The sequence below is a fragment of the Thalassophryne amazonica genome, chromosome 1 (assembly GCF_902500255.1).
Source record: "Thalassophryne amazonica chromosome 1, fThaAma1.1, whole genome shotgun sequence".
In the NCBI taxonomy this organism is placed as follows: domain Eukaryota; kingdom Metazoa; phylum Chordata; class Actinopteri; order Batrachoidiformes; family Batrachoididae; genus Thalassophryne; species Thalassophryne amazonica.
Window position 1 is genome coordinate 22,153,298 of NC_047103.1, and position 23,038 is coordinate 22,176,335.

Consider the following 23,038-nt stretch of genomic DNA (forward strand, 5'->3'; position numbering starts at 1 on the left):
CCGCATGGGTCTTCGCCCTCGTCCGGGCCTTCAACAAGGCAGAACGGGCGGAGCGCCACACCCGACGGCACTTCCGCAGGTGGGCCTGGACCGAGGGCACACCGACCTCTCCCTCCACCACGGGAAACAATGGGGGCTGATACCCCAAACACACCTCAAACGGGGAGAGGCCGGTGGCAGAGGACACCTGGCTGTTATGTGCATACTCGATCCAGGCCAGATGTTCACTCCAGGCCGTCGGGTGTGCGGATGTTACGCAGCGCAGGGCTTGCTCCAATTCCTGATTGGCCCGTTCTGCCTGTCCATTGGTCTGCGGGTGATACCCGGACGAGAGGCTCACAGTGGCCCCCAGTTCCCGGCAGAAGCTCCTCCAGACGTGTGAGGAGAACTGGGGACCACGATCAGAGACGATGTTGGTGGGTATCCCATGCAGACGGACGACGTGGTAGACCAGGAGGTCTGCTGTCTCCTGGGCTGTTGGGAGCTTCGGGAGGGCCACGAAGTGGGCCGCCTTGGAGAATCGGTACACTATCGTGAAGATGGTGGTGTTGCCCTGGGACGGCGGGAGGCCCGTGACGAAATCCAGGCCGATATGGGACCAGGGGCGATGAGGCACAGGAAGTGGCTGGAGAAGCCCTTGGGACCTTTTATGGTCTGTCTTGCCCCTGGCACAGGTGGTGCAGGCCTGGATGTACTTCCGGACGTCGGCCTCCATAGACGCCCACCAGAAGCGCTGCCGGACAAGTGCCACGGTCCTTCGCACCCCTGGATGACAGAAGAGCTTGGAACCGTGACAGAAGTCCAAGACTGCAGCTCTGGCCTCTGGTGGGACGTACAGACGATTCTTCGGACCGGTTCCGGGGTCCGGGCTCCGTGCCAGGGCCTCCCGGACGGTCTTCTCCACGTCTCAGGTGAGGGTGGCCACGATAGTGGACTCCGGAATGATGGGCACCGGTGGATCCGACAGCACCGTTTTGACTTCGTCTTCGTGTACCCGGGACAAGGCATCCGATCTCTGGTTCTTGGTCCCGGGGCGATAGGTGATCCGGAAGTCAAAACGTCCGAAGAACAGTGACCAGCGGGCTTGCCTGGGGTTCAGTCGCTTGGCGGTCCTGATATACTCCAGGTTCCGATGGTCAGTGAAAAGCGTGAACGGCACAGACGCTCCCTCCAACAGGTGTCTCCACTCCTCAAGAGCCTCTTTCACCGCAAGGAGTTCTCGATTGCCGACATCATAGTTCCGTTCAGCTGGGGTCAACCTGCGAGAAAAGTAGGCACACGGGTGAAGAACCTTATCGGTCTCTCCACTCTGGGATAGCACGGCTCCTATCCCTGAGTCAGAGGCATCCACTTCAACCACGAACTGGCGGCTAGGGTCGGGCTGCACCAAAACTGGCGCAGTAGAGAACCGTCGTTGCAACTCCTTGAACACGGCTTCACACCGATCTGACCAGGTGAAGGAGACTTTTGGAGAGGTCAGGGCTGTCAGGGGGCTAACTACCTGACTGTAGCCCTTAATGAACCTCCTATAGAAATTAGCGAAGCCGAGGAACTGTTGCAGCTTCCTACAGGTTGTTGGTTGGGGCCAATCTCTCACCGCCGCAACCTTGGCCGGATCAGGGGCGACGGAGTTAGAGGAGATGATAAACCTCAGGAAGGACAAAGACGTGCGGTGAAACTCGCACTTCTCGCCCTTCACAAACAGTCGGTTCTCTAATAACCGCTGCAGGACCTGACGTACATGCTGGACATGGGTCTCAGGATCCGGAGAAAAGATGAGAATATCGTCCAGATATACGAAGACGAATCGGTGCAGGAAGTCCCGCAAGACGTCATTAACCAAGGCTTGGAACGTCACGGGGGCGTTAGTGAGGCCGAACGGCATGACCAGGTACTCAAAGTGACCTAACGGGGTGTTAAATGCCGTCTTCCATTCGTCTCCCTTCCGGATCCGAACCAGGTGATACGCATTTCTAAGATCCAGCTTAGTAAAGATTTTGGCTCCATGCAGGGGGGTGAACACGGAATCCAACAATGGCAACGGGTATCGGTTGCGAACCGTAATCTCATTCAGCCCCCTGTAATCAATGCATGGACGGAGTCCGCCATCTTTCTTGCCCACAAAAAAGAAACCTGCCCCCATCGGGGAGGTGGAGTTCCAGATCAGCCCGGCAGCTAATGAGTCCCGGATGTAGGTCTCCATTGATTCGCGCTCAGGTCGTGAGAGGTTGTACAGCCTGCTGGACGGGAACTCAGCGCCTGGAACCAAATCAATGGCACAATCGTACGGACGGTGCGGGGGAAGGGTGAGTGCCAGATCCTTGCTGAAGACGTCAGCAAGATCGTGGTACTCAACTGGCACTGCCGTCAGATTGGGAGGGACTTTGACCTCCTCCTTAGCCTGTAAACCAGGAGGAACCGAGGATCCTAAACACACCCGATGGCAGGTTTCGCTCCACTGAACCACCACCCCAGACGGCCAATCAATCTGGGGATTGTGCTTCAACATCCATGGGAAGCCCAAAATCACGCGGGAGGTAGAAGGAGTTACAAAAAACTCAATCTCCTCCTGATGGTTTCCAGACACCACCAGAGTTACTGGTTGTGTCTTGTGTGTGATTAAAGGGAGGAGGGTGCCATCTAGTGCCCGCACCTGCAATGGCGAAGGAAGCACCACCAGAGGGAGCCCTACCTCCCTTGCCCATCTGCTGTCTAGCAAATTCCCTTCTGACCCCGTGTCCACCAGTGCTGGGGCTTGAAGGGTTAAATCCCCACTCAGGATTGTAACTGGGAGTCATGTGGCAATCTGTGTGTGTCTCACGTGAATGTTTTGACCCCCCCTTAGCCCAGTCTCTGAGGGCGGTTGTTGTTGTGGCCATTTGGGGCAGTTTTTCTGTGTGTGCTCCTTTGAGCTGCAGAGAAAACACTCCCCGCGGATCAGCCTCCTCATTTTGGCCCTGTGCGTTTCCCTAACAACGTCAGCAGGGGGAGCTGTTTCCCCACAGAGCGCTGCGGCTGTGGAGCGTGGGGAGGGCGGCCCCTTTTCGAACCCGGAAGGGAGAGGGACGGCGCGTATCCGACCACGTCCTTCGCCTCGCTCCTGACGGCGTTCCTCCAACCGATTGTCTAACCGTATAACGAGATCGATAAGCCCATCTAAATCCCGCGGTTCCTCCTTAGCTACCAGATGCTCCTTCAGGACCAATGACAGTCCGTTTATGAAGGCGGCGTGGAGCGCAATGTCATTCCAGCCGGACCTCGCAGCCACGATGCGGAAGTCGACTGCATATTCGGCTGCACACGGGCGCCCCTGTCGCATTGACAGCAGCATTGTTGAAGCGGTCTCTCCTCTGTTAGGGTGATCAAACACTGTTCTGAACTCCCCCACAAACCCAGTGTATGCTGATAACAACCGTGAGTTCTGTTCCCAGAGCGCCGTAGCCCAGGCGCGTGCCTTACCCCGAAGCAGAGCAATCACATAAGCTATTTTACTAGCATCTGACGCGTACATGACGGGACGTTGTGCGAAGACGAGCGAACACTGCATGAGAAAGTCCGTGCACATCTCCACATAACCTCCGTACGGCTCAGGAGGGCTTATGTATGCTTCAGGGGATGGTGGGAGGGGTTGTTGAACCACCACTGGAACGTTCATATCCTGCACAGGGTCGGCAGGAGGAGGAGCTGCAGCAGCGCCCTGAGCGCTCGCCGCCACCTGCGCGGAGAAAGCCTCCACCCTGCGGTTCAGGAGGATGTTTTGCTCGGTCATTTGATCCAACCGAGCCGTAAAGGCGGTGAGAATGTGCTGCAGCTCACCAATCACGCCTCCTGCAGACGCCTTCGCTCCCTGCTCTCCCATTGGTCGTTCAACAGCCGGGTGACGCCCCTCGGAGTCCATGACGCTGGCCGAGATATCCTGTTGTGAAAGTGTAGTGACATGGACCCACAACAGGGGGCGCAAATGAACGGTCAATAGATGAGCCAAAAATTAACAATTTAATGTTGTGAAGGAGCACAACGAACATACAGACAATCTCAGAATAAGATTACAGTCAATCCACAGAGGTGACGTGTGGGCAGGCTCAAGGATCGAAGACGTCTGTCCTGAGAAGAGCCGGAACCACACGATTTCCGCCACCACCGAACCTGGTGAATACTGGAGCCGCCAAGTCCCGAATTCCCAGGTGATCACCGTCCCCGACTGTCGGATCTGGTACTGCTGGCGAGAACAAAGACAGTCAAGTGTAGGTGTGTGCACACCCAGTAACAACAACGGTGGGAATGCCACCTCCACCTCTCACTCAATATGCTGATGAATTTACAGTGATCCCTCAGAGGAAAAGAGTGCCGTCTTGCACTCACTCAGCCTCCACAGGAAGAGGGACCGGTACTCCTGCAAACACTCACAATATACAGCTTATAAGTAAACACAAATGGCTGAGGATATTACCGCCAATGAAGTACGCTATCTCGGCAATGAGGTGGAGATGATGTCTGGGTTTTATGGAGTGCGATGATGAAGAATGAGTGACAGCTGTCAGGAATTAATGAGTGACAGCTGTCACTCCCGGCTGTGTCCGTGGCGGCAGCGCCCTCTCGTGCCTGAAGCCCGCACTTCAGGCAGGGCGCCCTCTGGTGGTGGGCCAGCAGTACCTCCTCTTCTGGCGGCCCACACAACACAAAATGGTCATAAAAATCAGTGCCAGGAATCCTCGTTGGAGTCGTGTTTTGTTTTTTTTTTTGCATCAAACTTCAACAACAGTTGCTCACTGTGAAATCCTTCAATTAAGATACACATTTGCCAGCCAAAAAAAGCTTCATTAAAAGATAATGGACTAGAGCCAGAAGACATTTTGCTTTTTGAGGAAGGCCGTGGGTGTATAAGACGGATCTAAGAAGCAGGTGGAGAGAAAGCGAGCACTGCGGTGCTTCATCGCAAAATATCTCTGTGCATTGAACATCACAGAACATACGTTCAGTGACGTCCAACAATATGGGAGATGAGGGGGTTTTTTTTTTAATAAGAAGAGAGCATATGTGAGGAATCAAATAAGAACATAACGTCCAATCAAAAGCGTCTGGTGACATCTGCTCAGAAGAACACATTCCTTCTCTCCCGAGTGCACCTGAAAGCCAGGTAGTAAAGAAATTGAAATTGGGATGCAATTCACGCTCACTCCGTCTGAGTTGTAAATATCCCCCTCTATATCCGTCTCCCTCTTTCCTCTTTGTGTCCTCGTGTGATCCCTCGGAGGCTGACAGCCGCTCATGAAAGCACCTTGCTGAAGATGAAGAGGAGCATTAATCAATCCTTTATCTTGTCTTGAGATGATTGTCACAACCTTTAACACAATAAAAAACCAACATCGGTGCAAAATATATGCAAAGGTGTTGGGTGACACTTAAATTTCATACACTTCTTGACTGCACAGTGTCATCCGGTGTTCTGTGCATCAGCTGGAACACAACGGAGCAGCTCATAGATGTGCATGCTTCAAGTCTTCTTAATCACAGTTGATGACGCTCCTGTACATTAGACTACATTTCCCAGCAGGCTGCATTGTTCACCGTGATGCATGCGTGAGACGTGGATTTGGCTTGCTGTATGGTGTCCCTGAGAATCTAAAGTTCATGCTTTCTTTCGTGACGGCTGGATAAAAACACTGCACTTCTACTTTGGAGCATTTGGTAACGATGTAGCACAAGGTTGTAGTGAAATAGAAAAAGAAAACCCAGTAGTGTGTGTGTTTGTGTGTGTGTGGGGGGGGGGGTTATTCCCCCCCATCTTTTGTGCCAGCCACTTGTCATTTCTGCTCTCAAACTCTCACAAACAAGAAAATACATTTTTACACCTTCTCTTGTTTGTTTGGCAAATTGTTGACCGAGACATCACTTGAGCAGGCATCTGTAATGTTTCAGACATTATCTAGTAAGGTGGCTTTTACTTCATAGTAGAGAAGCTTGAATCTTCAACTGGACTGGGTTGCTTGACGTGAGGACATTTCTCTTCAAATCGCAGAAGCTTCCTCAGCTAAAATTCTTGCTCTGGTGGTCTGACTTCTGTCTTGACTCTTGTAGAGAAGAATAATCAACAAGTGACAAAAGCTGGAGTTTTAAACCTAACCAGACCCCTCCTACTGAGAGGCAGAATGCTATAGGCTAGTGACTAAACAATAGCTCTAATTAGCACATATTGTGCTCTAGTTAGCACCCTCCTAATGACAGGGCAGCTGTCCCTCCTAATGATGGGACGAAAGCCTCTCCTGATGGCTCCCTTGACGACTCTGCTAATGACTCATTACCATGAACAAAAGACTGAAACTGCTTTGACCTGAGTACCCCATTGTAAACAGGGGATAAAGTGTGTCTCAGACCCCCTCCCCGGTTAAGGCTGGGTTTCAACTGTTTCACAAAGAATGCCTCCTTGACCCCTCTCTCAAACCATTTCTTCTCTCTGGCTAATATTTTAACTTCCTTGTCCTCAAACGTGTGGTTGGTGTCTTTAAGGTGGAGATGAACTGCAGACTGAGGTCCACTGGTATAGCCTTTTGTGTAAAGGTTGCTTAGTCTCACCTATGTAGTGTTCATTACAGTTTTCCTGACATCTGATAGAATACACTACATTGCTCTGTTTGTAACTAGGGATCCTGTCCTTAGGGTGAACTTATTTCTGTCTCAAGGTGTTAACCGGTTTAAAGTAAACGGATTTTGTGCTGTCTGAAGATCCTCTGTAGTTTTTCCCCTACTCCTGCTAAATAAAGGAGAGACACTCCTCTTCTTCTTGTTTCCGTCTCCTGTCTATCTGGTCTCTTTGTTCTCTGGGACTTCTGCACTTTGCTCAGGGACCATTGTGGGTACCCACATACTGTGAGGGCTTTCCAGACAAGTTGTTGTTCTTTAGCCCTTCCCTCCGCAGTTGTGGGCACCTGTAGGGCTCTGTGTTGAAGTGTCCTGAGCTTGTGTTCAAGGGGGTGGTTTGAGCCAAAGAGCAGATATTGGTCAGTGTGAGTTGGTTTTCGAACAAGGCGAACAAGGGGCAACTGCAATATCAATCTCTCCATGATACTGTATCTGTCAAGCTCACTCCTGACCATCAGAAATAAAAACGCAGGATTTGCTTTGTGCACTTATTGAAGAGACTTCACTTTGTGTTCCTACTTCTCTTTGAACCAAATGTTCTCCAAGCAGTAGTGTCGCCGCTCATGGCATCCATGTTTTGTTTTGTTTTTTCAGAAATTGCCTGGTACTTGCTCGGGTGAATGGCTTCTAAATGTACAGTGCATCTGGAAAGTATTCAGTATGCAGGTGAGCTCAGTTGCATCCTGTTTCCAATGATCATCCTTGAGATGTTTCTACAGTTTAAATGGTGTGTTTAGACACTGGTGTTTAGACACCAGTTTAGACAGGTGTGTGTCTTTCCAAATCATGTCCAATCAACTGAATTTGGACATGATTTGGAAAGACACACACCTGTCTACATATAAGGTCCCACAGTTGACAGTGCATGTCAGAGCACAAAGTCAAAGGAATTTGTAAAGACACACACACATTGTCTGGGGAAGGGTACAGAAACATTTTTGCTGCTTTCAAGGTCCTAATGAGCAAAGTGACCTCCACCATACATACATGGAAGAAGTTTAGATCCACCAGGACTCTTCCGAGAGCTGGTTGCATGTCTAAACTGAGCTATCTGGGGAGAAGGGCCTTCATCAGTGAAGTGAACAAGAACCCGAGTGTCCATTAGAAGAGAAGGACAACCATCTCTGCAGCAATCCAACAATCAGGCCTGTATGATAGAGTGGCCAGACAGAAGTCAGTCCTTAGTAAAAGGCACATGGCAGCCCGCCTGGAGTTTGCCAGAAGGCACCTGAAGGACTCTCTGACCATGACAAAAAAATTCTGTGGTCTAATGAGACAAAGACTGAACTCTTTGGTGTGAATGCCAGGCATCATGTTTGGAGGAAATCAGGCACCATCCCTACAGTGATGCATGGTGGTGGTTTTTCAGTGTCAGGAACTGGGAGACTAGTCAGGATTGAGGGAAAGATGACTGCAGCAATGTACAGAGACATCCTGGGTGAAAACCTGCTCCAGACTGCTCTTGACCTCAGACTGGGGCGATGGTTCATCTTTCAGCAGGCCAATGACCCTAAGCACACGGCCAAGATATCAGGGGAGCAGCTTCAGGACAACTCTGTGAATGTCCTTGAGTGGCCCAGCCAGAGCCCAGACCTGGATCTGACTGAACATCTCTGGAGAGATCTGAAAATGGTTGTGAACCGACGCTCTCTATCCAACTTGAGAGGTGAGAGGTGCTGCAAAGGGGAATGGGCAAAACTGCCCAGAGGTAGATGCACCAAGCTTGTGGCATCATATTCAAAAAGCCTTGAGGCTGTAATTGCTGCCAAAGGTGCATTAACAAACAGGCTGTAAATACGTACATGCGATTTCTCAGATTTAATTTTTAACAAATTTGCAAAAATTTCAAAAAAAAACTTTTTTATGTTGTCATTATGGGGTGTTGTGAGTAAGATTTTTGAGGAGGAAAAATTAATTTAGTCCATTTTGGAATAAGGTTGTAACATAACAAATTGTGGAAAAAGTGAAGCGCTGTGAATACTCTCTGGATGCACTGTATGACAAGAAACTCCCACAAAGACAATGAGCCACTTTTGTGATTGAGTGGTATTAGAGTTGAAATAGTACCCATTGCTTCTTCTTCCATTTTTAGGTGATGTTCAGAATGGATTCATAACACCACTGACAGTTTGGCGGCAACGTGCAGACTTTGCATGCAGTCATCATGAAGAAAAAAAATCCATGAACTGGACTCTCGGGCAAGTATGCGGGCCACCATAGAGCAAGCCAAATCCACATTCATGTGAAGTTATAAAAATTTGAGGAAGGGTATCCGGCGTAAAACAAGACAACCCAACTATGCAGACTAAGAATCGAATTTCCATACCGAATCGGTCGAGGCCCGGGAGAAAGAAGATTTCTGGAGTGTGTTAGATGAGGTGGTGGAGAGTGTGCCCAAGCATGAAAGAGTGGTGATAGGAGCAGACTTCAATGGGCATGTTGGTGAAAGGAACAGAGGTGATGAGGAAGTAATGGTATCAAGGATAGGAATGGGGAAGGACAGATGGTAGTTGATTTTGCAAAAATACTTTAAGAAAAGGGAGGAGCACAGGGTAACATATAAGAGTGGAGGAAGGTGCACACAGGTGGACTACATTCTTTATAGGAGATGCAAGCTAAAAGAAATCAGAACCTGTAAGGTGGTGGCAGGAGAGAGTGTCGTTAGACAGCATAGGATGGTTGTTTGTAGGATGACTTTAGAGGTAAAGAAGAAGAAGAGAGTGAGAGCTCAACAAAGGATCAGATGGTGGAAGCTGAAGGAGGAAGACTGTTGTGCGAAATTTAGTGAGCAGGTGAGAAAAGCACTGGTTGGAGGGGAAGCAATTTTGGACAACTGGAAAAGTACTGCAGATGTGGTGAGGGAGACAGCTAGGACAGTACTGGGTATGACATCTGGACAGTGGAAGGAAGACAAGGAGACTTGGTGGTGGAATGAAGAGGTCCAGGAAAGCATAAGGAGAAAGAGGTGGGTGAAAACGTTTTGGGATAGTCGGAGAGATGAAGAAAGTAGATAGGAGTACAAGGAGATGTGGCGTAAGGCGAAAAGAGAAGCGGCAAAAGTGAAGGAAAAGGCATATCGTGAGCTGTACAAGAAGTTGAATAGTAAGGAAGGAGAAAAGGACTTGTACCAATTGGCCAGACAAAGGGACAGAGCTGGGAAGGATGTGCAACAGGTTAGGCTGGTAAAGGATGCACATGGTAAGTGAGGAGTGTGTGCTGAGAAGGTGGAGGGAATATTTTGAAGAGTTGATAAATGAAGAAAATGAGCGAGAGAAAAGGCTGGATGATGTGGTGAAAGTAAATCATGAAGTACAAGAGATTAGTAAGGAAGAAGTGAGGGCTGCTACGAAGAGGATGAAGAGTGGAAAGGCAGTTGGTCCAGATGACATTCCAGTGGAGGCATGGAAATGTCTAGGAGAGATGGCAGTAGAGTTTCTAACCAGATTGTTTAATAAAATCTTGGAAAGTGAGAGAATGCCTGAGGAGTGGAGACGAAGTGCGCTGGTTACTATTTTCAAGAACAAGGGTGATGTACAGAGCTGCAGTAACTACAGAGCCATAAAGTTGATCAGCCACAGCATGAAGTTATGGGAAAGAGTAGTAGAAGCTAGGCTTAGAAAACAGGTGAAGATCTGTGAGCAGCAATATGGTTTCATGCAGAGAAAGAGCACTACAGATGCAATGTTTGCTCCGAGAATACAGAGCAAATATTGCATCTGTCGGATGAGATCAGACAGGAGTCCCCATGGACTATAATGTTTGGAGATGACATTGTGATCTGTAGTGAGAGTAGAGACCAAGTTGAGTGTAGTCTGGAGAGGGTGAGATATGCTTTGGAAAGAAGGGGAATGAAAGTCAGTAGAAGCAAGACTGAGTACATGTGTGTGAATGAGAGGGAGCCCAGCGGAATAGTGCAGTTACAAGGAGTAGAAGTGGTGAAAGTAGATGAGTTTAAATATTTGGGGTCAACTGTTCAAAGTAATGGAGAGTGTGGTAGAGAGGTGAAGAAGAGAGTGCAGGCAGGGTGGAGTGGGTGGAGAAAGGTGGCAGGGGTGATTTGTGACTGAAGAATATCAGCAAGAGTGAAGAGGAAAGTTTACAAGACAGTAGTGAGACCAGCTATGTTATACGGCTTAGAGACGGTGGCACTAACAAAAAGACAGGAGGCAGAGCTGAAGATAAGATTATCTTTGGGAGTGACGAGAATGGACAAGATTCGGAATGAACATATCAGAGGGACAGCTCAGGTGGACAGTTTGGAGACAAAGTCAGAGAGGCGAGATTGAGATGGTTTGGACATGTGCAGAGGAGGGACCCAGGATATATAGGGAGAAGGATGCTGAGGATGGAACCACCAGGCAGGAGGAGAAGAGGGAGGCCAAACAGGAGGTTTATGGATGGGTTGAGGGAGGACATGCAAGTGGTTGGTGTGACAGAGGAAGATACAGAGGACAGGGTGAGATGGAAACAATTGATCTGCTGTGGCAACCCCTAACGGGAACAGCCAAAAGACAAAGAAGAAGACCAAGCCTAAATTTGACCGCATAGACCAAGGTAATGCCACTCTGCTCAGTTTATGCTGCCCTTTTTATGTACTGGATCTTATTTAGGGGACCCCTCTCAGCCTCTGCATAAGGCAGAAAGTGCTTCTTGCATTTTCATAAAGTCTTGCCTTATTCTCCTCAAGTGTGCATCAGGGTTTTTACTAAAACCACTGTTCTTTTCTCATAGCAAAGGAATGTGCACTCTGGATTTAGTACTTCCCCCACATTTGGCCTTGTCAATCAGCTGACTGGTCAGATGTGTGTGGTAATGCCAGTATGAAGGTCCAAGCCTTTAGTGCTGGTGCTTCATGTCTTACTGTATGAAACTTTTGTGCATTGTATGAAACTGCACTACAGTGCAAGTTTCATACAATGTATGAAACTTGCACTCTAACCAATGACCTCAGACAACAACTTGATGTCTTTGATACTTGGTCTCTTCAAAGGAGCCTTGGCTACCACTGGAATGACTTTGTGTCAAACAAGCAATTACTAAAGGAGACTCAGATGAGGAGAATCACTTGCATTTTGCATGTGGTGTTTTTCTTTGTGTGTGAGCCAGCATGCATGTTTCTCAGTGTTGAAGCCCCCCGCGGCTGGAGCAACTCATTCTTCACCTGGCTACAGCACTTTCATGAGCAGGGGATGGACAAGTTGTCTGTCTGATTGGTTGCCATCCGGAACCCAGTATGATTCCGTGGAGTGGTGGATGTGGTGTCGCGCAGGACTGACACATGCGCCCAATACACATGATTTGATTTAAACACACGTTTTTCTTTGACGTTGCCAAAATTACATGAAAACAGTTGTTTAAGTAAAAAACAGGCACTTTCATCAAAAGGAAGTGATGTTTGCTCGATATGAAACCAACTTGTTTCTGGATGTTTTGTCTCCTGCAGTATTTAATATGTCTGCACATTCTGTCTTTACCTTTGCGGCTCAGCAGCAGGAATGAAATTAAATAATTTTATGTTACAACAACACTTGTTGCTTTGGGTACTTTAAGAAAAAGCATGAAGACAAAACTAGTTTGAAAGAAACAGGTTATAATATACCAAAAAAAACAAAAAAACAAAGTGATGTAAAGGTTTATGATCTTAGTCTTGATCCTGGACAACTGCAAACCCAGACATTGCCACAAGGTCAGTAAACCTCTCCTGGCCAACAAAAGTACCTAAACCGCCAATTTCCACCATAACCATCCTCAACACTGAGTCCATGCAATCATCAAACAATTTAGGAGCAAACCACGTCCTTGATGAACAGCATTATTCACAAAGAAAAATTCAGCACCTCATGAGGACAATTTTACAATTTTTTTCCCCAACAGAATTCACTTTTGTTAAAGCTTTATCATCAGACAGTGTCCTGGCATCCAACTCTGAAACAAATAGTGACTTGTACATCAGTGGATCACCAACATGGCAACTAGCTACTGATTCACACAAGCTAAAGAATGGAAACAGTCTTCAGTCCAGCTGCTTGTCTCTTCTAGCAAATTACCAAAGCTAGAAAGACTAATTTATGAGAGTTTAAAATGCAGGAGTAGATGAGTAACTGAGGGCTGTACCGTCTGAGCAGCAGCTGAGCCTGCCTTTTTCTAGGCTTTCATTTAAGCAATATAAGCATTACCACAATGTACAGAGCCTTATAGCTCAAACAGACCTAATCCCTTCATTTCAAAATAACAGATGTATCAGGGGAAGATGGTTAATTCAACATAGTGAGTCCCAAAACAATATTTAGTGTTGTGTCAGAGCTCTTTCGTGTCCAATGGTACTTACGTGATTGTCCAGTGATTAAGGAGACTAGTGCCCTGTTTTGTTTTTTGGCAGAGTTTGGTTTATTTGACCAGTTGGGATGAAACACGAATAAAACCTGCAAAGTCCACGGAATTGGGCTGTGGTGGAACCTTCTTGCTGTGAGACATGCCTCATTAAATTCTGGTGATGAACATGTTTGTGTGTGAACCTTTATTTTGACTGGTATATGTTTGTTAACAGCATACCTCAAACACAAATGGTTTCATGACATTTGTGGATGGGTGGAGCATGGACAAAGAAAGAACCCAATGGTGGTGCAGATAACTATCTATGGGCAGATACAAGATTTCTTTCCTCCATTATCAGGACCCAATGTCCTTGCCTTGTAGTGTCATAAGATGTCTTTAATGCTACTTGACTGGGGGTCCTGGATGAGGGTTGGTGTCTATCCCTGCACACACCGGACATGAAGCAAGATACCCATGGAAACATTACCAGACCATCAAAGCACTACTGCACAGACAACCAGGTACAAATAGAGTTTAATCTGCGGGATAATAATACCTTCAGTTAACCTATGTTTGTAGATTCTGGGAGGAAGCTCGGGAACCTGGAGAGAAACCCCTGAGAAGAACACCAAAAAGTCCGCACAAAAAAGCAACAGGTCAGATTAAACTGTCCATCCATCTTGATATAAGACATCAAAACTCTCCAGTGACCTAAAGAACACCTACAGGGAATTTGTTTACAAATGTAATTAAATGTCCTTCACAATAGACTTCATAGGTGAATGTAAAAAAAGAAAACTGAGCTCACCATAAAGAAAGTAACTAAGGAATACTTTGGCTACATTCACATACACATACTGTCGTACTATATCTCTGGCAAAAAATCAGTATGCCAGAATCTGTAGGGTGTCCAAAAACTCAATAGGCATCCTCAGAATTGAGTGATTCCATATTTTTTTCCTCTGCTTGGTTTAAAAAAGTAACAGTTACTGACTGTCACAATCTTTTTTTCTTGATTTCTTATAGTGTTTCTTAAAGCCAGAAAGTTGCCATTTGAAATGACTTTAGTTTTGTGTCATGTCTGTGATCTGCTTTTTTTCTACAAAATTAAACAACTGAATGAACATCATCCGAGGCCGGTGATTCCATAATTTTTGCCAGGGGTTGTATATAGTAAGTTTTCAGATGCAGGGTATGATTCATAGTTTTATGTATTCCTAGATGTAAGGTAACAACAAATAGTTTGGAAATAGTTGGTGGAGAGCATAGCTGTAGTCATAAGAGCTATGTATGCAAGTATCTAGAAACTACGCTCGAGCTATATCCGGTGAAAGGAAGGAAACGGGCTCCCTTGGAGCATGTTGGAATGTCAATGAGCTAATCAAGTATGTGTTGTTCACAAAAAAAACTGCACCACACTGGAAAAAACCTACCCAACCTATTGTTCTTTCTACTTCATGAGGTGCAAACTTATTTTCTAAAGGTACTCAAATTAAACTAAAAGTCCCGGAGGTTCACTGGTCTTGGCATCTAATTTGGCCTGTTGACATAGCCTCTTGTCTGGTGACAATGGCAGGAACAAAAAGTACTGAGGAAGGATGTTTTTTGGAAAGGGGATGCATTGTACCTTGCTTCCTTTAGAGGTACAGCAGGGAAAGCTGAGACCCAGCTGTGATGACCCAACAAGAAAAGTAGCACTGTAAAGAATGTCCAAAGTCCTGAGATTTCCCCCCGGGGACGACCACGTGTCCAGAGTCGAAGAGACGGTGAGAGAAAGAGAGGAAGAGATGTTGCATTGTTCTTGCCTTCCCTCCTCCTGCTACCCTTCAACTCCATCCCCCACTATTTTAGTGTAACGGATTAACCCCAAGAGCTGCGAGTGAGTGTTTAGCAGCCTGGTTTCCACACACACACTCACACTGCAGAAATTAAGTTTAGCTCATGATTCAGATGGACAAAGACTGATACAAAAATGACAAACGGCCACAAACTGAAGAGCTCTTCCACAAATGACTACCAACTGAAGAAACCAATCACAATCTGGTTTCAACACACCTGCACATAGCACATGACTGGCAGGTGGTGACTCAGTGTCACAGAGGAGGTGACTCTGTCACAGAGGACTCTCACCACCTGGACAGGGGTGACCTTTCTTTGACAGCCCCCTCAGAGGAGATTGCAATGATTAGAGAAGTGCCATGAAGGTAAAAACCTGACGGAGCTGTAAGGACCCCAGCCTTTGCTCCCTGCAGCTCCTGGATCGATGTGCAGCTGCAGATGACGGTATGATGGCTTAGAGACCTGACAGGGTTGACATTTTAAAGTGAGATTCCATTGAGCCCCGTCCAGTGAGGCAGCACATGAGCAGTCATGACACATTATTTGGATTAGTATCATGGACCTGACAGTACCCGGTGGTGCAGATACTGTAATCAGGAAAATGTCAAACTGTAAATAAGATGTATTAGAAAGTGACAGAATGTGAGTCGCAGTGTTTGCCTCCATCACACCCAAGAAGAGATCAGGGAATAGAACAGGAGACGTGCACACTTAGAATTCATCTTCAATCATGGACTAGAAACCTTCAACACAGTTAACCATTGCTCTTGAAAATAATCAGGTGATTCGTCCAACACCTACAGAACCACATTTAGATGAATCATTCATTATGTACGATTTCATGCAGTTTTGGCAACTGACAAATTCAAACCATATCTTTACAGATAGCTGCACAAATTATGAACATGGCCTTATCTCTAAAGAGCAGGTAGTGCTGTGGCATAAGAATTGGACTACCACCCAGTAGACGGAGGTTTGATTCTGCGTCCTTGGAAAAAAATACTTAATCTACATTGTCCCAGTCACGCCATCTGTAAATGGACCTTGGCTGGAGAAATAACCCTTGACAGACTGGTGATGTCCTGTGCAGAGGGAGTCGGAGACTCCCATCCAATTTATGTGATGGTGCCCAGGGATAAGCACCAATCTAATGGGCCACAGGACCTCTATAGGCGTGGGAAAGACTTCATTAAATACATTAAATACATATATATATATATATATATATATATATATATATATATATATATACACATATATATATATATATATATATATATAGATATATAGATATATATATATATATATATAGATAGATAGATAGATAGATAGATAGATAGATAGATAGATAGATAGATAGATAGATAGATAGATAGATATAAAACATCTGTTCCCTGGTTCAAGTTCTTCTTATCTTATAGTTGTTATTGACTGGACCGTATGGAAAACACACTGTGCATGCAGTTCTACATTCAGGAAGCTCATGAGTGCCCAGTATGCTGTAACTTGGCATAACTCTTAAAGGCAAACAATTTGTTTAAAAACAATGTACAAGCTGCATCAATCTCATTGTGGATGGGGACAAAGGTGTGGTGATGCCCTTGTAATTTGAGTGGTGGCCTGTTCAGCTTGTGATGCAAAAATATAATCAACAGAATAACACATTTATCAGAACAGTGGAACTTTAGCATATTGTTAACCAGCCGTTTTGCCTGCAAATTAAAATCAAGTCCCATTAATACAGATCTGTCACCGTAAAATAACTACATTAATATAAGAAGGGCATTACTGCCATCCAAGAAATAAGCGCAGTTATAATTCTGATCCCTGTAACCTGTTTGCACATTACGAATTTTTTTTATGTCAGAAGGGACAAAAGTTTGATTTATGATATTATAAAGGGGGAAGTTATGCTTTACTATGCCATAATCACATGAAAGTTAGTTTTTTTTTATGATGTCATAAAGTAAGGGTGGTTGTTTTACCTACTGCTTCTTATCAATCAATCAATTTTTTTTTTTATATAGCGCCAAATCACAACAAACAGTTGCCCCAAGGCGCTTTATATTGTAAGGCAAGGCCATACAATAATGATGTAAAACCCCAACGGTCAAAACGACCCCCTGTGAGCAAGCACTTGGCTACAGTGGGAAGGAAAAACTCCCTTTTAACAGGAAGAAACCTCCAGCAGAACCAGGCTCAGGGAGGGGCAGTCTTCTGCTGGGACTGGTTGGGGCTGAGGGAGAGAACCAGGAAAAAGATATGCTGTGGAGGGGAGCAGAGATCGATCACTAATGATTAAATGCAGAGTGGTGCATACAGAGCAAAAAGAGAAAGAAACAGTGCATCATGGGAACCCCCCAGCAGTCTACGTCTATAGCAGCATAACTAAGGGATGGTTCAGGGTCACCTGATCCAGCCCTAACTATAAGCTTTAGCAAAAAGGAAAGTTTTAAGCCTAATCTTAAAAGTAGAGAGGGTGTCTGTCTCCCTGATCTGAATTGGGAGCTGGTTCCACAGGAGAGGAGCCTGAAAGCTGAAGGCTCTGCCTCCCATTCTACTCTTACAAACCCTAGGAACTACAAGTAAGCCTGCAGTCTGAGAGCGAAGCGCTCTATTGGGGTGATATGGTACTACGAGGTCCCTAAGATAAGATGGGACCTGATTATTCAAAACCTTATAAGTAAGAAGAAGAATTTTAAATTCTATTCTAGAATTAACAGGAAGCCAATGAAGAGAGGCCAATATGGGTGAGATATGCTCTCTCCTTCTAGTCCCCGTCAGCACTCTAGCTGCAGCATTTTGAATTAACTGAAGGCTTTTTAGGGAACTTTTAGGACAACCTGATAATAATGAATTACAATAGTCCAGCCTAGAGGAAATAAATGCATGAATTAGTTTTTCAGCATCACTCTGAGACAAGACCTTTCTGATTTTAGAGATATTGCGTAAATGCAAAAAAGCAGTCCTACATATTTGTTTAATATGCGCTTTGAATGACATATCCTGATCAAAAATGACTCCAAGATTTCTCACAGTATTACTAGAGGTCAGGGTAATGCCATCCAGAGTAAGGATCTGGTTAGACACCATGTTTCTAAGATTTGTGGGGCCAAGTACAATAACTTCAGTTTTATCTGAGTTTAAAAGCAGGAAATTAGAGGTCATCCATGTCTTTATGTCTGTAAGACAATCCTGCAGTTTAGCTAATTGGTGTGTGTCCTCTGGCTTCATGGATAGATAAAGCTGGGTATCATCTGCGTAACAATGAAAATTTAAGCAATACCGTCTAATAATACTGCCTAAGGGAAGCATATATAAAGTGAATAAAATTGGTCCTAGCACAGAACCTTGTGGAACTCCATAATTAACTTTAGTCTGTGAAGAAGATTCCCCATTTACATGAACAAATTGTAATCTATTAGACAAATATGATTCAAACCACCGCAGCGCAGTGCCTTTAATACCTATGGCATGCTCTAATCTCTGTAATAAAATTTTATGGTCAACAGTATCAAAAGCAGCACTGAGGTCTAACAGAACAAGCACAGAGATGAGTCCACTGTCCGAGGCCATAAGAAGATCATTTGTAACCTTCACTAATGCTGTTTCTGTACTATGATGAATTCTAAAACCTGACTGAAACTCTTCAAATAGACCATTCCTCTGCAGATGATCAGTTAGCTGTTTTACAACTACCCTTTCAAGAATTTTTGAGAGAAAAGGAAGGTTGGAGATTGGCCTATAATTAGCTAAGATAGCTGGGTCAAGTGATGGCTTTTTAAGTAATGGTTTAATTACTGCCACCTTAAAAGCCTGTGGTACATAGCCAACTAACAAAGATAGATTGATCATATTTAAGATCGAAGCATTAAATAATGGTAGGGCTTCCTTGAGCAGCCTGGTAGGAATGGGGTCTAATAAACATGTTGATGGTTTGGATGAAGTAACTAATGAAAATAACTCAGACAGAACAATCGGAGAGAAAGAGTCTAACCAAATACCGGCATCACTGAAAGCAGCCAAAGATAACGATACGTCTTTGGGATGGTTATGAGTAATTTTTTCTCTAATAGTTAAAATTTTGTTAGCAAAGAAAGTCATGAACTCATTACTAGTTAAAGATAATGGAATACTCAGCTCAATAGAGCTCTGACTCTTTGTCAGCCTGGCTACAGTGCTGAAAAGAAACCTGGGGTTGTTCTTATTTTCTTCAATTAGTGATGAGTAGAAAGATGTCCTAGCTTTACGGAGGGCTTTTTTATAGAGCAACAGACTCTTTTTCCAGGCTAAGTGAAGATCTTCTAAATTAGTGAGACGCCATTTCCTCTCCAACTTACGGGTTATCTGCTTTAAGCTACGAGTTTGAGAGTTATACCATGGAGTCAGACACTTCTGATTTAAAGCTCTCTTTTTCAGAGGAGCTACAGCATCCAAAGTTGTCTTCAATGAGGATGTAAAACTATTGACGAGATACTCTATCTCCCTTACAGAGTTTAGGTAGCTACTCTGCACTGTGTTGTTATATGGCATTAGAGAACATAAAGAAGGAATCATATCCTTAAACCTAGTTACAGCGCTTTCTGAAAGACTTCTAGTGTAATGAAACTTATTCCCTACTGCTGGGTAGTCCATCAGAGTAAATGTAAATGTTATTAAAAAATGATCAGACAGAAGGGAGTTTTCAGGGAATACTGTTAAGTCTTCTATTTCCATACCATAAGTCAGAACAAGATCTAAGATATGATTAAAGTGGTGGGTGGACTCATTTACTTTTTGAGCAAAGCCAATAGAGTCTAATAATAGATTAAATGCAGTGTTGAGGCTGTCATTCTCAGCATCTGTGTGGATGTTAAAATCGCCCACTATAATTATCTTATCTGAGCTAAGCACTAAGTCAGACAAAAGGTCTGAAAATTCACAGAGAAACTCACAGTAACGACCAGGTGGACGATAGATAATAACAAATAAAACTGGTTTTTGGGACTTCCAATTTGGATGGACAAGACTAAGAGACAAGCTTTCAAATGAATTAAAGCTCTGTCTGGGTTTTTGATTAATTAATAAGCTGGAATGGAAGATTGCTGCTAATCCACCGCCCCGGCCCGTGCTACGAGCATTCTGACAGTTAGTGTGACTCGGGGGTGTTGACTCATTTAAACTAACATATTCATCCTGCTGTAACCAGGTTTCTGTTAGGCAGAATAAATCAATATGTTGATCAATTATTATATCATTTACCAACAGGGACTTAGAAGAGAGAGACCTAATGTTTAATAGACCACATTTAACTGTTTTAGTCTGTGGTGCAGTTGAAGGTGCTATATTATTTTTTATTTTTGAATTTTTATGCTTAAATAGATTTTTGCTGGTTATTGGTAGTCTGGGAGCAGGCACCGTCTCTACGGGGATGGGGTAATGAGATGGCATGGGATGGCAGGGGGAGAGAAGCTGCAGAGAGGTGTGTAAGACTACAACTCTGCTTCCTGGTCCCAACCCTGGATAGTCACGGTTTGGAGGATTCTTATAATAAGATGTATAATATCTTCTTATAATATCACAAAGCCAAAAGGAATAACACATAAGTCTAGTATACACCCTGATGCTCCGGTGATTATCCCCGGATACAGTATCATGAAGTATTTTTAGAATTAGAAGTGTTTATTTCTCACTAACAGCTGTTTCAGAGCAATTTCTGCCATCCTGGAATATTTTCTTCGAGTGGGCAGCCAGCTGATGTCACGCTGCCTGTTCAATCAGATTGGCAATCGCCATATTGCTTCGCTTCAGTATTTGAATAAAATAAACTGGTCTACTTTGGCCCCGCCTACCTGCCAGCATAGTGGCTGTTGTCTTTTGCTGCTGCAAAATGCCCACTCTGATTAAAACTGAATGACAAGTCATCACTTTGCCTCTTTTGTTTGCTGTTGCTTGACGCTAATGTGGCCATAGATGAAGTGTGCTGTCCAAGGACACAGTCAGATAGCGCAACCGGGTATTGAACCCAAGACAATATATGAAAGGTTCAAATGCAAAATCCAGTATCTCCAAAACCATAAATATTTAGTTGAGGCCAACATGTATTTGCCTGTCAACAGGACCATCAGTGTGCAAAATATGAAAGAATTTGAACAAACTGTTTTAATTTTACTGATGAAAGTCTGTGCATTTCCGAATATGGTTTCCTTTAAATCTCCATTTTCAACTGCATTTTTCTCTATTAAAAAAAAATATATATACTTACTGGATTTTGCATCTGAACTCTTCATATATGTTATTTAAATGGCGCATTTCATGCCCCATGCTCTATCTACTGTATATGTCCAGTTTCTTCAATATTTCAATTCAATCTATTTCAATTTACATAGCGCCAAATCACAACAAAGCTGCCTCAAGGTGCTTCACATAAGTAAGATCTAATCTTACCAAACCCCAGAGGAAGCACACAGGCGACAGTGGTAAAAAAAAAAATGAGGAAGAAACCTCAAGCAGATCAGACTCAGAGGGGTGACAAGGTTTTTACAAAGTAAGACATGCCAATGAACCTTGGCAGAATTAGCATCCCACATAAGGTCTATTACATCATCCTCTCTAATAAAAACCTGTCAAAGAAAATTTCAATCTGTCATTTTTCTTTGTCCAATTACTGCTGCAGCAATTAAATCACTAAGTTGTTTGTTTTGAAATTCTGAATATGCTTTGAAAATTATTAATTTTAAAAGACTTAAGAGTGTAGGTGACATGATATGTAATGTTTTTTTTTTGTATTTAAGACTAAAATTAAATAACAGTTTGAAATTTATCCTTTCCTGGTGCACAGTTATTGAAGAGATAAATATTCAGATTTTGAACTGCGCCACTAAAAAAAACAGGAACATCCTGACACGTCCTAACATTGGAGAAGGAGGAGGAAGTGGCATCAACGCCAGAACCATTATCTTAATAGCCTCATTAATTTATGGATTAATTCATGGATTTTTACAGGCTACTGATAGCCCCATTTCCACGGAGTGGTTTGGGTGCACGGCTGCACAGTGTTTTCAGTGTGAGAACGGTTAATTCTCGCCGGCAGAATCCTTTTGATTGGCAGGTAGAAACACAGTGTCCGTGGTGTCTCCACTGGACACGGAGGCAAAACAGAGCATTTTCAGATTATTTTATTTTATTGTTTTGTGGATCATGACATAATTGACTAAGTCAAATTATGTCTGTCAATGCTGTCCATTAATTGGCTAAGAGCCGCAGTCCATCATGCAGAGAAAATTCACACACAAAGTAAATAAAAAGTCTTACCTGTTCATGGCATTTTTCATTTTACAATTTAAATTTATTTGTATTTATATAGCGCCAAATCACAAGAGAGTTGCCTCAAGACACTTCACACAAGTAAGGTCTAACCTTACCAACCCCCAGAGCAACAGTGGTAAGGAAAGACTCCCTCTGAGGAAGAAACCTCAAACAGACCAGACTCAAAGGGGTGACCCTCTGCTTGGGCCATGCTACAGACATAAATTACAGAACAATTCACAAAACGAATATACAGGAAATGCTGTTGGTGCACAGGACAGGAGGGTCTTCAGCACAAATACCACACCCATCTCTGGATGGAGCTGCACCTTAAACAGAGATAAAAAACAGAATCAGGTATCAGAAAGACAATAAATACAGTATAATTTGCCAGCATTAAACAACAAGAAAAACAGGATACAAAGGTGATCGCCGGCCACTAGCCCTAAGCGTCACCTAAAGACCCAGAATTTAGGTAAAGTTGAGGCCGCGGCACAGTACGTTTCCTAATAAAATGAATTAAAAGCGTAAAAAGCGCAGAAATATACTATGCCAGTATGGTAGCCATACGAAAGTGAAAATAAGTGTGTCTTAAGTCTGGACTTGAAAGTCTCCACAGAATCTGACTGTTTTATTGACGCAGGGAGATCATTCCACAGAACAGGGGCATGGTAAGAGAAAGCTCTATGACCTGCAGACTTCTTATTCACACTAGGGACAAAAAGTAGTCCTGCACCCTGAGAACACAAAACCCAGGCCGGTATGTAAGGTTTAACCCTCTGGGGCCGACGTCATCGTATACGACGGCTAAGACCAAGCTTTACTAAATTATAAATAACTTATTAATGATATAAGATAGAAACTTACTTTTTTTTTTGCTGAAAAGTTAACTCCGCGGACGTTCGAGCCCGCCATCGGCCATCTTTGTACTCCTCATAGAAGCTGTGTGATGACGTGT

At 44.4% G+C, this 23,038-nt stretch overlaps 1 protein-coding gene across 4 annotated transcripts in view; it reads right to left on the minus strand.

The window, feature by feature from the left end:
* The window catches only part of tmem108 (transmembrane protein 108), a 142,648-nt gene that overhangs the window by 89,441 nt on the left and 30,169 nt on the right, over window positions 1-23,038 (minus strand). The gene's annotated exons all lie outside the window — the stretch shown is intronic.